Consider the following 8,947-nt stretch of genomic DNA (forward strand, 5'->3'; position numbering starts at 1 on the left):
AATTTCAAACGGAATAGTTTTCCCTCCAACGGAACTATTCTTCTACTCTCATATATAAGGACGTAAAGACACAGAAGACAAAGGGGGTTGTGAAAGAGGTCAAGAGGTTAACAAGAGGTGTCTGATAAAAACGTTCCAGTGCAAAGTGCTTAACTTGGAATATCATCCTGATATTCAATACAGCGAGAGAACACATCTTAGTGTTCGAAGAGAGTTACAAAGCTAAACTGTCACACATCCAGAAGGTGACCAAAGCTGCTCTACATCAAAGTTGATTCAACGATAGCTTGTGGTCAGATTGGAGATTGTTACATTCAACTGTGACTATCAACAACGTCTTGCTTTGGATTAAGCAAGGGAGGTGGAGTATCCTGGCTGCTGTCCGAGCGAAAGAAACCTGAGGCTTGACGCGGGCTTGGTGATCAAAGGTCAAGTGCTCGAGAGGTGGAGTAACTGGAAGCGGGGAGAAAAACCTGAGGAGAGGCGGAGTAACCTGGCTGCTGTCCGAGCGAAAGGAACCTGAGGCTTGACGCGGGCTTGGTGATCAAAGGTCAAGTGCTCGAGAGGTGGAGTAACAAGAAGCGGGGCGAAAAACCTGAGGCTTGAGGCGGGCTTCGTGATCAAAGCTCAAGCGCTCGATATTGTACTAAAAAGGGAAGTTTTTAGTGCAATCCTTCCAGGGAGTTTCTGGAAGAAGAGTGGACGTAGGCGGGTTGGCCGAACCACTTAAAAATCTCTCTTGCATTTACTTACTGTTTTTATCTCTCGCTAACCTCTCGATTGCACTGCATATAAACACACCTCTCGAACTAACTCAAACTCGTGCTAACTAAAAGGGGATAACATTTCCGCTGCGCATAAAACTTTGTCTTCACCTCGTGAGGTATCGAACCTAAACATCCTAAGTTCAATATACACGAGAGGTCGAAAAGATTTGCAAAATCTTATACAAGTCTATCCCCCCCCCCCTCTAGACTTGTACCCCATCCCCTTGGGACCAACAATTGGTATCAGAGCAAGTTCTCTGATCGATATAAACCTTTGTTTATATTGCCTAGAGATCCTTCTTTGAAAAATCTTCTTAAATATTTTCAAAGCACGAGATAATTTTTCAATATGGACAGCATGTTGTCGAGACATCTTCTCTTTGATCTTAGCAGGTTTGACGACTGGAAAACACGCATGCTTGCGTACTTATCAGCCCTCCATGATGAGATGGCCGAGGTTATAACTTCTGGACCAGTCAAGATCCTAATGGTTAATACTGCTGCAGTTCAAACCCAAGAAACACCAAAGTACATTCCAAAACCTAGGGAAGAATGGACCAGTGATGATAGGAAGAGAAACAACCTGGACAATATTGCCAAGGATATTCTCTTCAGAGCTATAGACGAAACCATCTTCCCAAAAGTGAGGAAGTGCAAAACGGCAAAAGAGGTATGGGATACTTTGATGTTAATTGGTGAAGGTGACGAACAGGAAAAGGAAAACAAGCTCACCGTGGCCATGAAGAAGTTCGAAGACTTCAAGATGAAGCCAGGAGAGAGCATCGACAGCATGGAGTCTCGGTTCATGAAGCTCACAACCGAGATCAGTGACCTTGAAAAGGAGATCCCACAAAAGGAGCTGAACCTGAAGGTCTTACGTGGCCTCACTAAGGAGTGGGAAGTAAAGGTGATCACGATGAGAGATCACCGAGATCTGAAGGAAACCACAACAGACAAACTCTTCCGGGATCTCAAAGCCTTCGAGTTCGAGATGTTCCCAAGAGATGAGGACATTGTGGATCGACGAAACGTAGCACTTGTTGCTGAGCAACCATCCACATCTTCAAGGTCAGACTTTAATCCTATGAATGTTATGTCTGACGAACAGTTTGCTCTCTTTGTGAGAAAGTTCAGGAAATACATGAAGATGAACCAGGAGAGCAACAAAAGTTCACCTTCCTCCTCAAGAAGGAAAAATGAGAGATATCCATCCAGAAGGACGGAGGAGGAAAATCAGGGTCTATGCTACAACTGTAGAAGACCGGGACATTTCAAGGCCGAATGCCCTTACCCACTAGTAAGCAAGCATCAGGGCCAAGAAGGCAAGGATTCCAAGAGAATAGAGGAATCCAGGGAGAAGCCAACACAAGGTGGCTTCAAAGGATCATCAAAGACGTATCAGCGCAGGAAGGCGCTTGTTGCTGAAGAATTCGAGAGGACAATCGAGGAGTCCGAGACGTCGAGCTCCAGCGAAAGCAGCAGCAGATCAGAGGATGAGAGGGGGCTCATCTGCTTATACACCGAGGAAGAGGAGAATCAATGCCTAATGGCCATTGACAACGAGGTAACCTCTACTCCTACATCTCGCTGCTCTACTTCTACCTCTCGTTGTTCTTCGTTTAAAAGCGATGAGGACCCCTTCGAGATGTTGGAATCGCTCAGAAGGAACCTTAACATCGCCAATAGCACTCATGCTAGAGTGTTGGATGAAAACAGCAAGCTAACTGCTGAAAGAGATATGCTTAAGAACGTCTCGAAAGAGAATTNAAGCGATGAGGACCCCTTCGAGATGTTGGAATCGCTCAGAAGGAACCTTAACATCGCCAATAGCACTCATGCTAGAGTGTTGGATGAAAACAGCAAGCTAACTGCTGAAAGAGATATGCTTAAGAACGTCTCAAAAGAGAATTTGGAGCTGACTCTCAAAGTAAGTGAGTTAGAAGCCAAAGTAATCCTACTATCTGAAGAGTGCAAAACTCGAGAGATCACAGAAAATGATCTTGGAAAGGTTATAGCATCATACTCTAATTCCTCCAAAGCTATGGAGAAAATGGTGAATGATCACAGACCTACAAGTGATAGAACCGGGCTAGGGTTCCATGATCACAGACCTACAAGTGATAGAACCGGGCTAGGGTTCCATCATCACAGACCTACAAGTGATAGAACCGGGCTAGGGTTCCATCAAGACCGACCTACAAGTGATAGAACCGGGCTAGGGTTCCATCAAGACCATCTCTCAAGTGATAGAACCGGGCTAGGGTTCCATCAAGACCATCTCTCGAGAGATAGAACCGGGCTAGGGTTCCATCAAGACCATCTCTCGAGAAATAAACAGACCAACGGTTTGGGAACTTCAAGAAATGGAGGATCTCAACCCAAACCAAATAAAGGACCAACGAAAAAGACCAGGGTAGCTATTAATAAACCGTCCCTATACACCAGCAATGGAAAGTATAGGAAAGCTACGAAGAATGGCCGGGTAAACAATATCGAGAGATCACCTCGCTATCTCTCGCAAGGCCATTCCAAGTACAAAAAGAGCTACATTCCATATAATGCGCCTCAAGGCAAATATGGAAGGTCTGAGATCCACATAGTTAGGAACTCACGGATGGAGAAAGGCAGACTCTATCCATCTAGTGAGGATTGGTCATCAAATCACAAGTTCTGGAAGAAACCTCACTTTCAGCAATTTCACATGACCAAACAGCGTATGAAAGGCATGGTGCATAAGCCGGTCGAAAAGTCTCTACCTAAGTTGATTTATGCACCAAAGAGGCCTAAAACCTTTGCTAGCATTCCTTATAATTATCAAACGTACAATGGCTACATTGCGCCTAGGCCTGGAATAATGGGCACAAGGTATAAATGGATGCCTAAACTCACTAACCCACCAGGACCCAAAGTTTGGGTACCTAAACTTGCTTGATTTCCTTGCAGGACACCAGGGACGTGTGGTTCATTGACAGTGGATGTTCGAGACATATGACTGGAAATCTAACACTGCTTGAGAACATCCAACCTATCGAAGGTCCCTTGGTGACATTTGGCGACAACGAGAAGAAGGGGCGCACAAGAGCTGTTGGTGAAATCCAAAAGAATGAGCTGTTTATTAAAGGAGTGTCCTACGTTGAGGGGCTCAAGTTCAATCTCCTTAGTACAAGCCAGTTCTGTGACAAGGGCCACAAAGTTGTCTTCACCAAAAGCAAATGTCAGATTATGAACGAGGAATCTCTCGAAGTCGTCTTGGAAGCAGCAAGGAAAGGAAACATGTACATAGTGGATTGGAGGTCTGCAAAACCATCCCTATGTATGCTAGCAAGGAGCAAGGAAGANCAATACAGCGAGAGAACACATCTTAGTGTTCGAAGAGAGTTACAAAGCTAAACTGTCATACATCCAGAAGGTGACCAAAGTTGTCTTCACCAAAAGCAAATGTCAGATTATGAACGAGGTGGAGTATCCTGGATTACATTCAACTGTGACTATCAACAACGTCTTGCTTTGGATTAAGCAAGGGAGGTGGAGTATCCTGGCTGCTGTCCGAGCGAAAGAAACCTGAGGCTGGAGTATCCTGGCTGCTGTCCGAGCGAAAGAAACCTGAGGCTGGAGTATCCTGGCTGCTGTCCGAGCGAAAGAAACCTGAGGCTTGAGTATCCTGGCTGCTGTCCGAGCGAAAGAAACCTGAGGCTTGAGTATCCTGGCTGCTGTCCGAGCGAAAGAAACCTGAGGCTTGATGATCCTGGCTGCTGTCCGAGCGAAAGAAACCTGAGGCTTGATGAGGGCTTGGTGATCAAAGGTCAAGCGCTCGAGAGGTGGAGTAACTGGAAGCGGGGAGAAAAACCTGAGGAGAGGCGGAGTAACCTGGCTGCTGTCCGAGGGAAAGAAACCTGAGGCTTGATGCGGGCTTGGTGATCAAAGCTCAAGCGCTCGTTATTGTACTAGCAAGGGAAGTTTTTAGTGCAATCCTTCCAGGGAGTTTCTGGAAGAAGAGTGGAAGTAGGCGGGTTGGCCGAACCACTTAAAAATCTCTCTTGCATTTACTTTCTGTTTTTATCTCTCGCTAACTTCTCGATTGCACTGCATATAATCACACCTCTCGAACTAACCCAAACTCGTGCTAACCAAAAAGGGGATAATATTTCCGCTGCGCATAAAACTTTGTCTTCACCTCGTGAGGTATCGAACCTAAACATCCTAAGTTCAATACACACGAGAGGTCGAAAAGATTTGCAAAATCTTATACAAGTCTATTCCCCCCCCCCCCCTCTAGACTTGTACCCCATCCCCTTGGGACCAACAATGGTATGCAATTAACAATTTTGAAAGTCGTGGACTGCAATTAAAAAGATCCATATAGCCACTGGACCAAAATGACAATTTACTCTTACTTCTTATTTATTGGACACTTTGTTAAATTTGGTTAAATACTTTATTGATTATTACTTATATACTTGAATTTTTTATAATTACTTCTTATTTATTGGACACTTTGTTAAATTGGGTTATATACTTTATTGATTATTGCTTATATACTTGAATTTGATGATTACTTCTTATTTATTGGACACTTTATTAAATTTGGTTATGTACTTTATTGATTATTACTTATATACTTGAATTTTTTATAATTACTTCTTATTTATTGGACACTTTGTTAAATTTGGTTACATACTTTATTGATAATTATTTTATTTACTTATATACTAATATTTATATTATTTTTTATAATTTTCCACTTTCACTTTTTATATATACATAAAACATATTGTTAAAATATATATATATATATATATATATATATATATAATTGTTAAAATATATATATATATATATATATATATATATATATACATAATACATAATATACAAGAAAATTTCTAAAATATATTATTGAACATTTTAACACATAATAGCAAGTATATAGATATCCATAATACACATCTTTTTAATTAAACTATCACAATATTAATACCTAACATATACAATAACACACAATAATTAATCAGAATTAAATTAAACAATAATANAATTTCTAAAATATATTATTGAACATTTTAACACATAATAGCAAGTATATAGATATCCATAATACACATCTTTTTAATTAAACTATCACAATATTAATACCTAACATATACAATAACACACAATAATTAATCAGAATTAAATTAAACAATAATAAATATGTCTTAAGTATAAAACAAATAAATAAAATAAAATAAAAAAGCGTAAGAACATACCTGAGTACCGGCAAGCAGCGGCGAAGAGTGGGTCGGCGACCGGCGGTGAGGTGGTGCGGCGTTGCGTCCGACGGCGAGTTGGTGCGGCGGTTGCGTCCGGCGACGAGGAGCAGCGGCGACGCGGCGGCTAGTGGAGAGCAGCGGCGGAGGCTGTGGACGGCGGATGGGCGTGAGATGGAAGCTGTGGACAGCAGCGGTGGTTGTGTCGACGGCGACAGTAATGGAGGTGTGGGGAAGGTGGTGCGGCGAGGTGGCGCGGTGGCTGTGTTTGAAGACCAGATCCCGGTTTAAACTTCTACATTTTAACTTATATATATATATATATATATATATATATATATATATAGGTAGCTGCGTCCGAAGTGGGAACTTCAATTAGGACGTAGCTGGTCCATTTTTTTAAAAAAAAAAAGAAAAAAAATTAAATATTGGACAATTTAATTACAAAAATGCCACCGCATCACTTTACGCGTCCGAAGTTTGATCTTCGGACGCAAATCGTCCTATATTTTTGATCAATTTTGTACTAGTGTACACCCAAAACAGGTCATTAATCATCAAAGGCGCTGGAAAGACCCCCTACGAGCTATGGAAGGGAAGGAAACCTGTCGTGAGTTATTTCCATGCATTTGGTGCCAAATGCTATGTCTACAACAATGGAAAGACTCATTTAAAGACTTTTGATGAACAAGCCGATGAAGGAGTGTTCCTAGGTTACTCCTCGACCAGCAAGGCGTTCAGAGTTTTCAACAAACGAAGATGGGTGGTTGAAGAATCTATTCATGTCAAATTTGATGAAAAGGCATCAGGAAAATCACCTACAGATGGAGAAGGAATAGTTGAAGAAAGCCAAGAACTTGAAGTGAAGCAGAAAGAAATCTGCGAGAGGTCAGACCCACCTCTCGAAGAGAAGCAGTTCATAGATCATGAAGTGGCAGAACTTCATTCAGACTCAGATGATGAAGGATCGAGAAGGGAAGCTAATCAACCTCTAAACCATCAGACAGTAGCTAATCGAGAAGGACCCTCATCATCAACTCTAAGTAACGAAGCATCCCAAGTCATGTTTGAGCCAGACTTTAGATGGCTGAAAGATCACCCGGCGGAACAAGTCATTGGAGACATACAAAGTGGAGTGCGTACCAGATCTACCTATCGAGAAAGCATGCTCGCTTACTTTTTATCCCAAATAGAGCCAAAAGTGATTGATGAAGCTCTTAATGATCCAGATTGGGTGCAAGCCAAGCAAGAAGAACTCCATCAGTTTGAGAGGAACGACGTTTATGAATTAGTTCTGAGACCTTATCATCAGAATGTTATTGGAACAAAATGGGTCTTTAGGAACAAGATGAATGAAGATGGAATCATTGTTAGGAACAAGGCAAGACTCGTTGCCAAAGGATACTACCAAGAGGAAGGTATTGACTTTGATGAAACCTTTGCTCTTGTGGCACGTCTCGAAGCTATCCGGATTTTCCTAGAATATGTTGCCTTCAAGGACTTCAAAGTATACCAAATGGACGTCAAGAGTGCATTCTTAAATGGACTTCTCGAAGAGGAGGTTTATGTTGAGCAACCTCCAGGATTCATGAAGGAAGTAGGAGCTGACAAGGTGTACAAATTGAAGAAGGCACTATATGGTTTAAAACAGGCTGCGAGAGCATGGTATGACACACTGTCCTCATTTCTATTGTAGTGTGGCTTTACCAAAAGCTTGGTGGACAAGACCTTGTTCAGAATCAAGGATGGAGATCACATTCTATTGGTGTAAATCTATGTGGATGATATCATTTTTGGAAGCACCAATCCATCTCTCTGCGAGAGGTTCTCAAAGCTCATGAAGGGCAAGTTCGAGATGAGCATGATGGGTGAACTTAACTACTTCTTGGGACTTCAAGTCGAGCAACTTAAGGAAGGAGTCTTCATAAACCAGGAGAAATACACCAAGGACCTGATCAATAAATACAACATAGACGAGAAATCCTCAGCCAAAGTACCTATGGGCACCTCTCTACGCATCGATGTGGACAGCGAGGGACGAGAGGTAGATCAAACTGTCTATCGAGGTATTATATGATCCCTTCTATATTTAACTGCAAGTAGACCAGATATTTCTTTTGCTGTAGGTGTATGTGCAAGATTCCAGGCTAATCCAAAGGAGAGTCATCATAACGCAACCAAGAAAATTCTTAGATACCTCAAGGGTACGCAAAGTGTTGGACTTTGGTACGCGAGAGGTGGATCTTTCAAGTTAACTGGTTATTCAAATGCTGATTTTACTGGGTGCAAAATAGATAGAAAGAGCATATCTGAATTTCAATTTCATCACTATTAAGCATGTGAAGGGCGGTTACATCAAACTTTAAGGCATCTTGGAGTTATGGAAGAAGACAAGCATTGAATGGTCATTCAAGAGGGAATCACATGACTCTAAGGTACCTATTCTTTGCTATAAATAGGGTTATTCTTCTCAAAGGAAACACACATCTCTCAGATCTAACAAAGATGGAGGATAAGAAAGGAAAAGGGGTGGAACCCTTTTGGTATAAGGGTAAGAAACCTACAAGGAGGACAAGGGACGTCAAAGGAGAATCATATCTCAATCCAGTTGAGATTCCATCAGATTCGGAGGAGAAGAGAGTAGAACCCCCTACAATCCAATAAGAAGAACTTCCTCCAGCCAAAGAGGAAGAGTGGAATCCAGACTACCTCTACCACTATGAGCAGACAAAGGCTTAGTACGAGAGGGACAAGGCTAGTGGTGGTTAGAGCACGAGGATTATGAATCTGGAGATGAATCCCGTGTTAGTGGATCCCCCCCCCCCCCCCCCCCCCCCCCCCCCCNCCCCCCAGCTACACATTCTGGAAAAGGGGCTCAATCGGAAGAAAGCAACACTAAAGGCAAGAAGAAGAAGTAGCAGCCACCTATAGTTC

The sequence above is a fragment of the Ipomoea triloba genome, chromosome 5 (assembly GCF_003576645.1).
Source record: "Ipomoea triloba cultivar NCNSP0323 chromosome 5, ASM357664v1".
NCBI classification, from domain to species: Eukaryota; Viridiplantae; Streptophyta; class Magnoliopsida; order Solanales; family Convolvulaceae; genus Ipomoea; species Ipomoea triloba.